Source organism: Macrobrachium nipponense, chromosome 18, assembly GCF_015104395.2.
Source record: "Macrobrachium nipponense isolate FS-2020 chromosome 18, ASM1510439v2, whole genome shotgun sequence".
Lineage (NCBI taxonomy): Eukaryota > Metazoa > Arthropoda > Malacostraca > Decapoda > Palaemonidae > Macrobrachium > Macrobrachium nipponense.
In genome coordinates, this window is record NC_087211.1 from 89,608,105 (window position 1) to 89,625,939 (window position 17,835).

General features: G+C 36.5%; 1 long non-coding RNA gene across 1 annotated transcript; it reads left to right on the top strand.

Annotated features, from left to right (window-relative positions):
- Positions 1-12,632: 12,632 nt before the first annotated feature.
- LOC135196879 (uncharacterized) lies at positions 12,633-14,630 on the top strand. Its single transcript, XR_010310505.1, has 3 exons — positions 12,633-12,770; positions 12,933-13,019; positions 13,492-14,630. It is a non-coding gene; the product is annotated as an uncharacterized LOC135196879 (long non-coding RNA).
- Positions 14,631-17,835: the final 3,205 nt, after the last annotated feature.

Below are 17,835 nucleotides of genomic sequence, written 5' to 3' on the forward strand. Positions count from 1 at the left end.
CGATTTTGACCCTGTATTTGATCATGACGTCTATTGGCGGCGCTCTACTAGCCTGTTTAAGCAGCACGGGAAAAGCCGCTATTCGGAAAATAGAGAAGAATCTCTACAAGCGTAACGCTTCTGAAGTAGCCATTACCAAATTTGAATAAAGTATTATTATTATTATTATTATTATTATTATTATTATTATTATTATAGTGAAGTGTCGAAGACTTCATGCGATTATTATTATTATAATTATTATTATTCCCAACGACACAGTCTGCCTGCAATATCCAGTTGCATTTCTGTTTTTAGTGTTATTGCGTGATTGCGACTTGAATCCTGTATAAGCGTCCATGAATCCGTTGGCTGACGACCCCGTTGAGTCATTACCCCGTCAGTGTTCATTACGAGATACAATGCATACAATAGATACAATAGGTGCACACGGTGTGGACTTACATCTAACATTATGTGGATGATGTTCACGAATGGAGAATGGCATTGCAACATCGCCGAAAGTTAATATTCATGATATGACTGAAGGGAGAGGCAGCATTTTTGGGCGTTGACATTCTAGGTCTTATTTGAGGTTCTGTGCTTTTAATAGGCTTATTGTTCATTGTACTAACTGACCATTGATTTTTCTTTGTTTTATGTGTGATAGTTATGTTTGAATACACATGATAGCTATGCAACTCATGTCTCCAGAACGAAATTACGTTCTGGATAATAATATAGACACATTGTTAGATTGGTGGACAAGATGGAAAGATGGGGCGAGGGGAGGGGAGGAGATGGAAGCGGCAGTGGGTGGGGGAGGTGATGGGAATGGGTGGGGAATGCTTCTATATACTTCTAGGTATATAAACAAATTTGATTCATTGAACCTTTGGGAATCATAAGACAAAAAGTTAACTTTATAATGAACAGCAACTGTCTTCCTTTCATATTCATTATATGGCATCGTCATTCATAATACCTTTTACCTTGACTCTCTCTTTTTCTCCCCTGTATCTTGGCACCTTTATATACAATTTTCTCCAGAGTAATTTAGCCTCGTAACTGTCGCGGGTGTCAGGTGGGAGGAGAGAGTATCGTAAATACAATGAAACTCAAGGAAAGACACCTGTGCTCTTTCTTGGGAACACGAGACGATATAAGCAAGGTGTTCGCGTCAGGGACGCGTTCAGAAGCTGTGAAATTAAGGCAGAAAACTGTGTTCCGTTCGCCGCTAGCGTTTGGAAGCGTAGACGCGATGCATTAATACCTTAATAAGTTCTCCCTGCACTTTCATAATTTACTCATGCATCATTATCTGTTTATTTATAAACTTTTGTCTTTTTTCTTTTTTGCGGAGTGATCCCTTCTTTCTGTATTTCCCGCTACCTTCTGTTACTTGTTTCTAATGAACGCCATATTCTCTGGTAGCTTGGATTTGAAGGCAGTGGCCCCTTTGGTTGGCTTGTTCCATATAAATAATAATAATAATAATAATAATAATAATAATAATAATAATAATAATAATAATAATAATAATAATAATAATAATAATAATGAACAGTGGTCGGCAGGTCAACTTACACATTGTATATTCATCCATAAAGAAGAAGATTTTTGTTAGAAAATGATTTAATGTAGAGGAAATATGTAAACATTTCTTACATCTCTTTCAGTGTCAGTTTATGACGACAAGCAAAAGGAGAAAGAGAATAGGAGATGACAAATGTTTTGCGGAAATCTGAAAAGCAAAACAAGAGAAATTCTGCCGGCAGTATAGACCATCAGCGCATGACTGGAAATGAGAAGCAGCCTGGAAAAGGAGGAGATTCCTGGAAAACTGGAAAATCAAAAAAGTAAGGAAAAAATAGTCTCCATTGAGGTGCACACATCAATACCTCCGTTTTTTTTCCTCTCTCTCTCTCTCTCTCTCTCTTATTCCTTTTTCATTCTTTTTCTTTTTTCAATCTCCTTTTATATAAATCTTGCTCCTTTTTCTATTCAGCTTGACACGATGCATTGGTACCGAGTACTCTGTGATCCAGCACGCAGTTTTTAGACTCATTTGACCTATTTATTTGATGTTTCAGGGTAAAATAACTCCAGACTAGTTTTTTATTTCCCACATTTTTTTTTTACTTAAAAAAATAATTTTGTAAAAGAATCAAAGCGTTTTTACATAAAACTTTCAATGTTCGTAACATATTTGAACACGGTGAATAGATGAAAAAGGGTATCAAAACACCACGAATAATATATACATATGTGTGTGTATATGTAATGTATATATATATATATAATAAAATATATATATATATATATATATATATATATATATATATATATATATATATATATATATATATATATATATATATATATATATATATTAATATATATATAAATATATATATCATACTACCGGTAGGGATGAGTGCATTGCAGATTTAAACGAGGCTCTGGAGGTACAAGAAGAAGACATTAGTGCAGAAGAGGTGAAAGAGGCCTTAAAATCTGTAAAAAATGGAAAAAACTGCTGGCGTGTGCGGGATAACTGCAGAGATGCTAAAAGCAGGAGACGAAGGATGATAGAGGCATTAAGAGTTGTTTTTAGCATAGTTTGGAAAACAGAGGTGGTACCAAGTGTCTTGGAAAAAGCAATTATGATGATCAATATATAAAAATAAGGGAAGCAAAAGGGAGGTGTGGTAACTATCGAGGCATAAGTTTACTGTCAGTCCCAGGGAAGATAGGTTCATGAGGAGCAATACTTAACAGAATAAAGACCTATTAGTAGGAAGAGAAACTTGAGAGAACAGCAGTGTGGTTTTAGAAGTGGAAGGTCAACAGTGGATCAGATTTTCACCTTAAGACAGATAATTGAGAAGAGATGGGAGTATGCAAGGCCAATATTCTGTGCCTTTATAGACTTGGAGAAAGCGTATGATTCAGTATGGAGAGATGGAATGTGGAGAGTGGCAGAACACTATGGTATACCACTGAAAGTGATAAGGATACTAAAGAACTGGTACCAAGGAGTGTGCAGCTGTGTACAGCTGGATGGACAGCAAAGTGACTGGTTCCCAGTTGGAAGGGGGCTAAGACAGGGATGTGTTATGTCACCCACCTTGTTTAATGTATATATTGACCATATAATGAGAAGAGTGATGGAGAATGAAAACAGAGGGGCTAGTATTGGTGGAGAAGTTTTTATGGATTTGGACTTTGCTGATGATGTTGCGTTGGTTGCTGATAAATGGCTGGTGCTGGTAGGTATGGTAATGAGGATGGAGACAGAGACACAGAATTTTTGGCTTGAACATCAGCACAAAGAAGAGCGAGATCATGGTTGTGAGGTTATGGCATGATTGATGGGTGCACATGGAGGATATGACAATCAGAGGACAGGAACTCAAGCAAGTTGAGGAGTTGTTTACTTGGGAAGTGTGGTAACAGCAGACGGAGGCAAATTGAAGATATACAAAGAAGAAAAAACTAGGAGCAGCAAGAGCTTTTGAGGTTCTGAGAAAAAACGTTTGGTCAAGGCATTGAAATCAGCTGAGAACTAAGATGAGAATATTACAATGCAGTAGTACTACCAGTCCTGATGTATGGCTCGTCCACCTGGGCACTGACCAGAACAGAGGAGAAAAGAAAAATGGGATGCTTTTGAGATGAAGCTGCTGAAAAAAGGATACTTGGCATTAAATGGGATGATTATGTTAGAAATGAAGACATCAGGGTGAGATTGAGGCAAAGTCAGTCAGTACCAGGTTGAAGAGGGGAAGGCTGAAATGGTTTGGACATGTTGAGAGGATGGATGGGATAGAGACCCAGGAGAGCACTGAGAGCAGTACAAATAGGAAGAAGACCGCTGGTAGACCAAGAACGAGGGGTGGATAGACATAATTGTCAGGGATCTTGAGGATGAAATCCAAACTTAGAGGAAGCGAGGGAAATGGCTCGGGATAGAGACAGATGGAGAGGAACTGTATCAGCCTTATGCACTGGCAATGGCGGGAAGATAAAGTAGAGTAAAGTAAGTATATATATATATATATATATATATATATATATATATATATATATATATATATATAGATATATATAGATATGATATATATATATATATATATATATATATATATATATATATATATATATATATATATATATATTTAAGCAAAAAAAATTCTAAAGGTTACCATTCAATTTCCGAATGTTATACCCATTTTCTTTTGTTTCTGTTCGCTTGTCCCTTTTTTTTCGCAACATTTCAGCCACTTCTTTAGTTTACGAAGTCCCCCCTACTTTTATTATATCCATAAATGAAATTAGCAATAATAATGAACTGGTTTTTTACCATCACGATGTAATGAAAACTTATTCTCTTGTGATATGAGTACATTGCTTTCGTGAGATCAAAGTTCCCTTTAAACTACTTAAAATAATAACTACTGTAGCTTGTAATACACTCTCGAACAAATATATTTCGTGACCCTTAGTTTGAGCAGACTGTCTACTTGATAATGTACTTTTTTTCACTGAATTCTCAGCTAATTTTGAGTCTGTCAGGTCACAGATTTCGTATCCTTCACTGAATTAGTAGCTACTGTAGGGTCAGTAGTCATTGGATAGAGAAACTGGGTGCTATCGGCCTAGGACCAAGAAGAGAGACACAATGAATATAAGACTTGCTAATGGTTCATGACGATAATCAGTGACTTACAAGTTTCCAGCAATTCTACAACTAAGAAGCGGGGTTACTTAAAAGCACTTTCGACTAGGTTTAAGAATTTGCAACTGGTTGAACATCTGTTTTCCCCCAGAGCAGGTGTTGTCAACCCTTGTCCTTTTGACTATACTCTGTTTTTTCCATCTGTCCACCCGCCTGTGGTGTTTGCTTATGGTAACACTGCGTCCCGGGCTTTAGATAGTTACGTTATGTGTAAGTTTTAGGTAAATAAAAGGATATCTGGCTGTACATTTGGAACTGAAAAGTGTTTTAATAATTTACTGTATGCGAATTACACCGTTAATATTCGAAATAGGATGTTATTATTGTTGAATGTAAGCTGAATGTAAGTATCTAAAGCCCGGGACGCAGTGTTACCATACGCAAATACCACAGGCGGGTGGACAGATGGAAAAAAACCGAGTATAGTCATTGAGCTGTCACACCTCCGACCTCTACACCTACAGCAATCTAGTATACCAAGTATAAAATGGTCATTAATTAAGGCTTAATTCAGTTTCGGTTAGTGCTGTACATAATAATTGACGCAATAATTTAGTTTTGAATTTAATGACTTGATTATTTTGGCAATCAACGGCAACACAATCATTTCTCTCTCTCTCTCTCTCTCTCTCTCTCTCTCTCTCTCTCTCTCTCTCTCTCTCTCTCTCTCTCTCAAACACCAATTTTGGTAGCTTAGCAGGATATTGTAATTACATATTTTTAGTCTCATTAAATAAACAACTATTTAGTCCTAAGAATGCAGATATATGTGGAGTAAAATTTTCATATATTATTTTCGACTCTCCCTCAGAGCTGAAGTATTTATTGATTCAGTGAGCCTGTTCATAATACTATTAGATCGTAGAGTTATGATTATACGTTCTCACCATTACTCAGTCTCTGTTAACAGTTAGTTAGTTAGACCCAGCCAATGTTTGTTTACTAGGGACAGTTGAATCATCATGAAATCAAGATCGAAAATAAACCGAGGGACGACAAAGGCATCAGCTAACTAAGGGTATTAAAAAATATCGATATTACTTTTATTTTTTACTAAAAGAAGTTATCTAAAACCAAAGACTGAAGTGAGGTGGGTCTCTGCTTTCCTTTATAAACCCTTGACATGCTCATTTGGAAGGTTTCGTTCCTAAGCCACTAATGTGGAAAGTTTTCTTTTGTAAACTTTGCGTGTTTTCAGCCGAGCTCTCATAGGACTAGTGTTGGTGAATTATGAAGATACGAAGTTACGCAGGGGAAAGTTTTTTATTTATTTTCTTTTATCGGGAAATTAATTTAAAAACTTTTACATATTTTTTTCAAATTTTAACTTTTTGTACTTAGTATTTCTTTATGGTCCATTATTAATTATTATTTATTATTATTATTATTATTATTATTTTTTTTTTTGTTTTTTTTTTTTTTTTTTTTTTTTTTTTTGCTCTATCACAGTCTTCCAATTCGACTGGGGTAGTATTTATAGTGTGGGGTTCCGGGTTTGCATCCTGCCTCCTTAGGAGTCCATCACTTTTTCTTACTATGTGTGCCGTTTCTTAGGATCACACTCTTCTGCATGAGTCCTGGAGCTACTTCAGCCTCTAGTTTTTTCTAGATTCCTTTTCAGGGATCTGGGATCGTGCCTAGTGCTCCTATGATTATGGTACGATTTCCACGGGTGCATGTCCCATATCCTTCTTATTTCTATTTTCAGATCTTGATACTTACCATTTTTTTCCCTCTCCTTCTCTTCAACTCTGGTGTCCCATGGTATTGCGACATCAATGAGTGATACTTTCTTCTTGATTTTGTCAATCAACGTCACGTCTGGTCTGTTTGCACGTATCACCCTATTCTGTTCTGATACCATAGTCCCAAGAGGATCTTTGCCTGATCGTTTTTTCTATCACTCCTTCAGGTTTGTGCTCGTACCACTTATTACTGCAAGGTAGCTGATGTTTCCTGCACAGGCTCCAGTGGAGGGCTTTTGCCACTGAATCATGCCTCTTTTTGTACTGGTTCTGTGCAAGTGCCGGGCATTCACTTGCTATGTATGGTTTCATTTTTCGTATTGCACTTCCTACATATGGGAGAGATGTTATTTTCCGTCTATCGTACTTTGAACATATCTGGTTCTTAGGGCCTGATCTTGTGCCGCCTGTTATCATTCCTTCAGTTTTCCTTCTTGAGCTCTCCCCTCTGTAGCCATTGCCAATTGTCATCGCTGGCTAGTTCTTTAGTCTGTCTCATGTAATTGTCCGTGCATTGGTTTGTTGTGCCAGTTCCTCTGTTCTTTCTGTCTTTCTCCTGTCTCTGTTATATTTCTGGGTCTTCGTCTACTTTTATTAGTCCTTCTTCCCATGCACTCTTTAGCCACTTCGTCTTCACTGGTTTTTCAGATATTGCCCCAGTGCTCTGTTTTCGATGTTGACGCAGTCCTCTATACTTAGTAGTCCTCTTCCCTCCTTCCTTTCGTGTTATGTATAGTCTGTCCGTATTTGCTCTTGGGTGTAGTGCTTTGTGTATTGTCATAGTTTTTTCCTGGTTTTCTGATCTATGCTGCGGAGTTCTGCCTTCGTCCATTTCCACTATTCCTGCGCTGTATCTGATTACTGGCACTGCCCATGTGTTTATGGCTTTTCATCATATTATTATTATTATTATTATTATTATTATTATTATTATTATTATTATATATTATTATTATTATTCCTCATTTGGAATTTGGAGACCAAAATCTGTTATTTGTGTCCAGGCCTGGGCTATAGGCAGAACTATTTTCAGTTTTCTCCACCCTGTATACTTTTTTTAAAGAAAATTAAATAAGTATTAAAGGAAATGAAGGTATAGACAGACTGATCATGAAAATTACCCATACCCAAAAATGATTATTTTGAAAGTTGTTGTATACACATTCTAAAACGTTCCTGTATACATATTCGTGCTCAAAACGTGAACAACCATCAACTTTCTGTGGAAGCTTCGGAAGATAAGAATAAAATTGATAAGGCTGTGACAATCAAGATGTAAGTAACCGTGCCTCCCCAAACCACGTATGATTGTAGCATTCTTGACAAAAACAACTCCAACAGGGCAAAGTTTCGGAATTGAATTAACGTGATATAGAAATATAAACCAAATTTTGACAAAAGAACCAGACTGGAAATGAAAATGGTCGCCCGTGGCCCTTGGTGCGAACAACCGCTCACTCGTTCAACTTCGCAGTCTTATATCCCAATAATTCTAGATACTAATCGTTGCGGTATGTGTAATCATAATTCTTTTACGTTGCGTTCTGTTGCAGTTTAGAAGTAGCATGAAATATAGTGATTCTCATACCTAGTTAAAAAATAAAGTAGTTTCGTGAAACGAAAACAACGAGAGGTTTCCTTTTCGTATAGCGCCAGTCTACTTTTCACCTGTGGTGTGTGCTCTTCCTTGGTTATCCTCTCTCTTTAGCCGTCGTTTCCTCCTGCTATTTGGAGATTTTATCCTATTTTGTCACATTCAACGAAGGATTTTTTTACACGCGGAGGTTGGTGAGTATCTGCGATTAGTGCATTGATCTATCTGGTCGACGATGTATTTATGGGCGAATAATTATTGTTTACAGAGGGGGCTTATGTCCTTGTGCACGTGCGTTGATGTGTTGATTACTGGAATTTCATAGCTGCTTAAATTTATGAATTTTTTTATGATTTCGTATCAAAATACACATTTTTTTGGCTTCGTCCAACGCGGAAACTTTTTATATATAACTCTTTTAGAATGGCTGTGGAGCGCCATTACTTTGTTACTTTTTGGTTGGTGTAATGTTCCTGGATGTTAAATAGGCTGTCGCCTGTTACTTTTAAGACACTAAAATTCTGATCTGATAGATCCTTAGTCGTTGTGTTTGTAAGTTCGATTAAAGGAAAATATAGTTTGCATAGAGAGATGTGTAACTTCCATCAGCTAATACTCGAGGGTATGTCGATTCGATGATGACCTTGGTGTAATTTCACGGTGGATCAGATTTTGAACAACAAAAGAAAGTATTTCATTTCGTTTGCCAGGAGGTCAGAGCGACTGTTGGGTTAGTTTTGAGAGATGGCCAGCAGGCGACTGACTTGCTAGGAGATTGGTAATGTGGCTAAAGGGCATCGATGCCATCTGTAAATGCAAAATTCAATTTTTTTTTTTAACTCGAGTGAACTTTATCCCACTATATGAATTGAAATTAGGTGTGCCATTTCCAAATTCCCAAAAAAAAGAGGACTCCTTTTTTTTTTCTTTTTTGCCAACACCAATTTAACCCTAAATTAAGCATGATTATTTGAGGAGTTGATTTAATAAAATTAAAATGTTATATAAAATATATATATATTATATATATATATATATTCAATAGATATCATATATATATATATATCTATATATATATATATTATATATATATATAAAGATATATATATATATATATATATATATATATATATAAAAATATATATATATATATATATAATACATATATTACATATACATATATTATATATATATATATATATATATATATTATATATATATTATATTATATAATATATATATATATATATATATATATAAAACTTGACTGAGTGTTTAAATCTCAAATAGTGTATGAATAAAGAACTGAAATTCATTAATATTCAATTGTATTGAAGATGGAACAATTTATTACATAACTGGGTGAAAAAAATTAACATTATTTCGGAAACTAAAGGAATTAGCAATCTGATGTTTTGCATTTTGCCCTTTTCCTTGCCATCTCTAAGAGTTTTCTGTTGGCTAGAAGTCTTTTGTAAATGGCTGGACAGATACAAGTTACACTGCAGCTCCATGCCTAATGTTCCTAACTGTGCCAACAGCCACTATATAAAATTATTGGCCTCAGGTGGAAAAAAAATGGTTCTTTTGCCCATCAGTTCTCACTGTTTTCGTATATGTATTTGTTTATATTTTAGCATTAATATTTTTATTTAAGACAAACCCAAAAAGCAGGAGAAATTAGTGTCCTTCTTAAGGTGAAGCAGGACAGAGGACAGAATGCTCAAAAACAGGGACTGTCCTCCTTAAAGCAGGACGTCTGGCCCACCCTAAAAAAAATTAAATTGAAATGGTTTGCCTTTGTTTTGATATTTATAATGTTAAGGTCCATACTAGGCGGGGAAATGAACTGCAAGCCGTTTGATAGTGGCATTTAAACCTCTTGATGTAGTTAGTCTAAAACAGGATTAAAATATTTTGAAACTAACTTGCATTATTTTAAGGTATGTAGAAACGACAGCACTGGTCTGGTAGGTTAATTTGCCCTTCCGCTGGTAGCGGGAAATGAGTTTCATGGTCGCGAGTAAAGGCTAATGGGTGAAAGCAGACGAGGACTTATTAGTGATAAAAAAAAAATCTAAAACTAAGTTAAACGTAATGAATAATGTAAACTGGTGGGGACCGTCCAGGCTCTTAAATTAAAGAATCTTGGCTTTTACTAAGCGGATAATTACATTAAAAATTAGGCGGGACTTTACATTCTGTGATAGGAACTGCAGAACAAGTAAAGTAGGCTACTCGATTTGCCGCCTCATATTCTGCTGAAGTTCGGGCTCTCTCTCTCTCTCTCTCTCTCTCTCTCTCTCTCTCTCTCTCTCTCTCTCAACAAATTTGATTAATCGAGATTTCATCTTATGAAGCAGCAGACTAACTTTTAGACTTTAAGGGAATTTCATCCCGAAGCGCCCTTTCCAGTGACGATAAATTGATTTTGTACTTTAAGATTCATAATTATTTCTCATCTTTTTTATATATATAAATGAGGAAAGGGTAAAGCTTCTTGCCGTCCACTCATAGCCTATAGTGCCCCAATCATCTGCGGATATTATCAGAGGTTTATATGACGTCATTTCACTCATCTGTAATTCGAAAGGAAATTAATAAAATACGTAAAAAAGCAAGGTTTAAACCAGTCTACCATCATAGACATTTCCTCGTCACAAAAGCTAAACACTTTTCTTAAGATTTCATTGAAAAAGGATATTCTGACAAAACTTTGCAAAGGGATTACGTACTTTTGCCGTGTTGACCTTTCAACGTTTATAAAGGTGAGAAGTGCTTTGCGTATGTAACCAGATGTCACTGTGTAGATAATAAATAAAAAGTATTCAGAGATGATCTCCGGTGTGCAGGTCTTATTCAGTGTCGGTTGCTGTTCTTCATATACTTTTTTGTGAAAGCTCGAGCTATTCTCTTTAAGCCACATCATCAGGGACTTAAACATTTAATTCATAAGACATGGCCGCTTTCATAAATGCGACATTTGCAGTGATATAAAGAGAAAAACGAAAATATGTAAGACCTGACAAGAACATTGCAAATATGACATACATCGTCTGATCCCTTTGTTAGTTAGACTCTAAATTAGAATTTACAAAGATAAAACATTTTTTTTGGTATAAATCGGTAACCTCGGATGTTAAGTTTATGATTCTTGCATCTCCCCGAGATTACCTGCTACGATTTTAATTAATTTGCTATATTATTACCACCGGTAAGGGAAGGTAATTAGCAGTGTCACATAGAACTGAGCATCAGAATATGCCATTACGAACATCATCATCCGTGAACCGGTATCGTGAGGACGTTTAAATTCAAATATTACGGTTGCTAGGCGCGATGAGTGTATCACCACGGCCAACTGTAGTGGGGAGAATTATGGTGGGTGTTATACATTCAACTGTCAGGTTATTCTACATTTCCCAGTTCTCTGGCATCAGCCGTTCTTTAGATTGGTCTGTAAAGGAATTGGTGTACAATGGTAGCTAATTGGTGTACAATGGTGGCTAATGATGTTAAAATGATCATCTCGCCTGGTTCAGTGAGAGTTGTAAGCAGTGCTTACATCAGTGAAATATATCTTTATATTGGAAAAACAGGAAAATTTGTTGGAATTTATAATGTTTTAAGTCGTGATCCTGCTTCCTCAAGACTGTTTCGACTCGCCACTTTTGTTAATTGACTGGACCTATTGCATGCAAGAAAAATAATTTTAATTTGGACTTATGTCGGGTGCCAGCTCACTTGGGTGGACAATAATAAGATAGCTGACGGACCAGCTAAAGGGCTTATTTTATCCCCTCTGTCTTCAAAATACGTATTCCCCCCTTAAAAACTGAAAAGATCCCATCCACTAATTTGGTTTAAATCGGTAGTAAGGTGGAATGCTGTTCCTCATATAATGCATAGCTGTATTTCCTTGTTAAGGTAATTTGATGTTATGTCCATTCACAGCATTGTCAACATTTAGGTTTTACCGGTCTTGTCTCCTTATCTTGTCTGTCCTTTAATTTTAATTGTAAAGTTTGTACCATGAATTTGATTTTGATGATTGTTATCCTTTAGGTCGACTTTTATGAATTTCATATATTTTAAGGTCACATAAAGTGATGTAACAGAGAGACAAGAAGACCGAGAACATTTCTACCTATTTCCTCTTGGAGCTGAGAAAGATTAACAATTCCTTGGGTATAACGTAACATAGTGTTTAGTTATGTATTGACTTTCATTCCAGAATTTCTTTGATATGTAAGTAGGTTTTTGTTTGTTTTTTGTGACTTGATCGGTGACTTTTCCATTTTAAGACTATTTTTATGGGACATTTCATTAACAGTTTAGGCCTCTGATTGGTTAATTATGCTCTTTACATAGTCTTCAGGACTGAAGATATTGTCCACTTAAGAAGACCACAAGAGTTTCAGATTTTTTCCTTTACGGCTCAACAATAATGCTTGCAAGCCTTCAGCCTGTTTACTGAGGAGTTACTGATTACTTTTCCCTTGGGTGTTCCAGTTTGTTACTTTCCTTCATATCTTTATCCATAATACCAAGAAATACAATTTTTCCAGGATATATTCCTTGCCAAAGGGGTCTCTTTATCAGGGAAGGAACTGAAGTGCAATTTCCCAGTACTCTGCTACTGTTGAGAACACCTGAAAATACACCAGGGTTACCCCATCTAGATAGGACACACCATTGATACAGATTTGAGGTAAGTATTTCACTTTGTCCACCCATGTCAGCTACCCAAATTTAATATGCGAGGAGGCATACTGTCCAGTCCTATCCTCCACGTTCTAAGAGTCTGTTTAAAATTACTACATGTTTGTGCCTGCAACAAATGGAGTTTAACCTTACCCTTTACGTTCCACAGTTACTCCAGTCTGTACATTACTGTATACAAGTTTGTGTCAGTAACAAAAGGTCAGTTCTGACAGCAGAGAAAATGGAGCATGTAAAGGTAAGAAAGCTTTGCTGATTAGTTGAGAGCACACAATTACCTCGGTGCTAGGAATCTGAAGGAAGGATGCTGTGGTAGTATTCAAGTTGCTTATTCTGGTAGATAATCTACAAGTGATGTAGTATTTGTTTGCAGGGGCTCCAATATATGTTTCATTAATGTATCTCTTGCTCATAATTACAAACATTTAGGGACTTGGTTTCATTTACCCCAGATGTTGCTTAGATTACTAATTCACCTCAATTTGGTGTCTTATCTGAAACCAGGATATTAGTGCCCTATCATAGGCATGATGAATCTTGATTATTTAGTAGTCTTGAATCATTTTAAATCATTTCAATGACAAGATACTGATGAAGATTTGTTTAGTGGTACAGATCTAAACCTCCAGTTGTTAAGTCACATGAGCACGACTTGGGCAACCCAGTACTCTATACGATTTAAGGTATTTTAACATCCTTTCCTTTGACAGTAAAATCAAAGTTAACATGCAAGAACTTCAGACAACAGATACTGTTAAGAGGCCAGGTGGTTGAACAAGGAGCATCGTGGATGGGCATAGATAAAATATTTATGGATGACAGAAGCTAAGCTACCATTGCCACGGGAGCAGCTGCAGTAGCCAGTGCAGGAAAGTGAGATTACTCAAGTGCCAAGGAAGTGATGACAACACACAAAACTGTTGGAGGAAGCCCATAGAAGGGGACACTGCAAGATTAAGCAAGTATTGGACACCAGGACAACTTTAGATACATTCTGAAGACATAATAATATTCATTTACTATAAAATACTAGTCACAAAAAAGGAAGGAAAGTGTCATACATCTGTTGCTTTGTCAGATAGATTTCTGGGTGGGAAGATCATTTTTTGCTAAAGATCACTTTCAGAAATGCATTCAAATTACATACTTGGTACAGAATGGGAACTTACTTAACTTGCTAGTTAATTCCTGAGGAATATTAGTTTAAGCCCAGACATATTGCTGTCCCTATAATGTATTTTCTTTACATATGATAAAACTGAGGGCACAGTTTTGTCTGTAAGTTAGGAGACTACTACTGCTAACATTACCAGGTAAAGTTGGTGAGCATTATCACAGTTTGGCTACTATAAACCAGTCTTGTGATTATGAAATGTAACCCTTTTATCACAAAGAGGGAGGTAGTTCCTCTCAAGTCAATATTGGTTTGGTTTTTTGAGCAGATAGTGTGAAGCATTACTCAGTGAAACACTGCTCCTACTTCTGATTATATATTCACTTACTGCTTTGGATTAATGTTTTCTTTAAACCTTCAGCTAAAGTCCTTTATGGACAGTGTCAATGGACTATGAGCGCCTCAGTGGTGTGATCGGTAAGGTCTTGGCCTGCCACCTCAGTGGCTGCCAGTTCGATTCTCGGGCATTCCACTGAGGGGTCAGAGATGTGTATTTCTGGTGATAGAAGTTTACTCTCGCCGTGGTTCAGAAGTCATGTAAAGCTGTTGGTCCCGTTGCTCAATAAGCACTGCGTTCCATGCAACGTAAAAACGCCATACAAACAAGAGAGATTATGTATAGGAATAGAGGTTAAACAAATGGAGTAGAAACAAAATGGATACTCCAAGAAGATTCCACAACTGAACTAGGTAAGCTACTTCACATTTTAGTTGTAACCAAGATAAAACTCCAAGCAAACTGAGTAATATTAACCCTGATGCTAGGAAACTGCACAGTGAAACAGAAAAGGCTTTCTAGTGTACTGTTTTTCTTAAAGTATTCATAGTACTGTGTTGATTAATTTTCCAGTGTTCTTTGTGCTTTCTTAAAATAGCTTTCCTAAGTAGTAACTTCAAGTTCTCATACATTTTCCAGGGATCAAATTTTTTAAAACAAATATCCGTTTTCTTGCAGCATTCTTGGTACTTGCTAGGACTTTGGTTTTCCAGTGTTGGTACGAATCGTAACTATGACACTTCAACTGGAAATATTGCATGGTGTTAGTAAATTCTGCCCCGGAAATGAATGGGATTCTTTTGACATGCTTCTTTCCAGACAAATATATACAAACACACACATGTAAGTTACTGTGCTTTTGTTTTAAAAGTTCATAAACTCGTATTTTTATATAATAGTGAACTAAATGTAGGCTAGCCTTGGTCTGAATGTGAAAGAGCATTTTAATTTGACATTCCTTTTTTAGTTTAGTGTTATGAGCATTAGTAAATGCATACAGGTCCTTCCCAGTCCAATTGAAGAAAGAATTTCTATGAAGCCTTTTCATTCTTTAGTCTGAAGAACTTGGCACAAATACGTATAATGCTGTAGCTGTACATAATTAATTGTTACACACAAAACAAGAAGAATGGTGTGGTTATTTTAATGTTCCACATAAGTTAACAGAATTCCCAATGTAAACAGAGAAGATACCAGCACCTGTATTAGCAAACCGTAATCCCAATAAGTACTTGAAGTACTATAATTTAATATGGAAGCTAAGGGGTCTTAGCACAGCTACAGATCTTTTTGTTAAGAGAATTGTACACGGTTTCCATAACTGGGAATAATTTGTAAACCTGAATGAACTTTTAATAATATAATTTCAGCCTTCATGCAGCTGAAAAGGCAAGATTGGGTATTACACAGTGCAGTCTGGAAACTGAAGGGGGCAATCAAGGTAGAGCATTTGTAGCTGGTTAACATCATGTTAGTATAACCCAAATTGAGCAGCCAGGCACTAAAGAGTCTAGGAAAAAAGTATGAGCCACCTGAAGCCTGGAAAGAGCAGCAATGGTATACTACAAGCTGTTGTTGGTGCAGAAGCAGATTTGACAGCAGAGGAGCCACAAGGGTCGTGAGAAGCTGTTAGGATACATGTAATTGTTGGTATGGCAAATAATTGGCGAGAGAATGTGGAAGATTCTGGGACTGCACCTGTACCCAAAAAGGTGCTAAATTAAGGACCAGGGAGCAGCAGTATCATGGATGAGGTGAAAGGTCAATTATTTGGTGGTCCCAGTTGTTGGGAATACAAAGAATTTATTTGTTACTATAAAGAATGGCAACTATTTCCTTAAAAGCGCTGCAGTGAAGTGGCAGAGGCAGCTTTGTGGGATGAGCTATTAAGTCAAGCTGAGCAAATAAACTTTCAATGCTGCTTAGCTGATCTAGGTTTGGGTTACAAAGTGATGAATGAATTACTAAGAAAAGTCAAATAGAACAAAAGAGGCAACAAAAGCTGCTTCAACTGGTCTATCGTTTGATGATTTTTTGTCTGCATTGTGGTGGCTTGACAGCTTTTTCTTATTCTGCCACATATGTGTGAATGCAATTCTCTTACACACACTTAACAGGGCTAAAGTTTTGTAAAAGTTTTAACATTTGTTCCTCTTGCAGCATTCTTGTTAAATGCTGGGATGATTATTATTATTTTTTTTTTTTAGTGCAAGCTTGCCTTTGGTCTGAATGTCAAGGAGCATTTTAATTTGACATTCTGTTTCAGTTCAGTGTTGTTTGTTTGTTTGTATGGTATTTTTACGTTGCATGGAACCAGTGGTAATTCAGCATAGGCCTAATAATGTTAATTTTAAATACAGTAAATGAAGATTAATTTTCTATGACGCCTTTCGTTCCTTGCTCTAAAGAACTTGGCATGAATATAATGCTGTAGTTTTTCATGATCGCAAATATTAAACACAATATAACATGAATGGTGTCTATTTTAATGTTCCACTTATGTTAACAAAATTCCCAAAGCAAATAGAGTAGCTACTCTGTTTACTCAAATTCAAAGAATTAGATACCAGTATCTGTAATAACTAATTCCAATTACTTGAAGTACTGTAATTTAGTAAGGAACCAAAGTGTTTATATAATTCCAGATCTTTTTAGTTTTGTTAAGGTAACTGTTGTGCACTGCATGTTTCCATAACTGGAAATAAATTTGTACACCTATGTGAATTTTATTACTAATATAATTTTAACTTTCAACTTAATACAGCTAAGATACAGCTGGAAGGGCAAGATTTTATACCCTATGGAGTCTGGAAACTGCTGGTGCAGCCAAGGTAGAGAGCCACCTTAGCTGGTTAAGGTGTTGGTATGACTAAAGTTGAGCAACCAGGCACTAATGAATCTTTGGTAAACAAATGAGCCAAACACAGCCTCGAAACAGCAGTAATGGTGTACTACAAGCTGTTGTGGGCGCAGAAGCATATTTGACAGCTGAGGATGAGTCAAAAGGGGTATGTGAAACTGCTAGGATACATAAAGCTGTTGGTATGGTGAAAAATTACTGCGAGAACTTGGAAAATTCTAACATAAACTGCAGCAGGAAAATGGCAGCAACAATCCGGTGGGACAACAGGTTGAGGCTGTTGTAGACTAAGGTAGCTACTGCTGTAGCTGCTTGAACAAGCAGCAATGACAACACAAGATGCTGCTGATGCTGTTCCCACCTTCAGAACACACACAGGAGCTACTGCAACTACAAGCATATAAAATGATTGCTGCAGTAAGGAACAAGGACTAGTGGGAGGATCTACTGACTGCCATACCAGCTATACAGTTGCTGCTATGAGTAGTAATTCTAAAGGGGAAACTTAAAACTTTTACTTGCAGACAAAAAGACTGCAGCTGCTGCTACTTGAGTAACCAAGATATGAAAGCTGCTGTTGCTTCTACTCCAACAGCGTGGAACATAGATGATATCTGAGAGGTGCTGCTTCCAAGTTGTGCAACAGAGAGGACCCAACAGTGTGGAACATAGATGATGAGAGGTGCCGCTTCTGAATTCTGCAACAGAGATGGTCCAACAGCATGGAACATAGATGATACCTG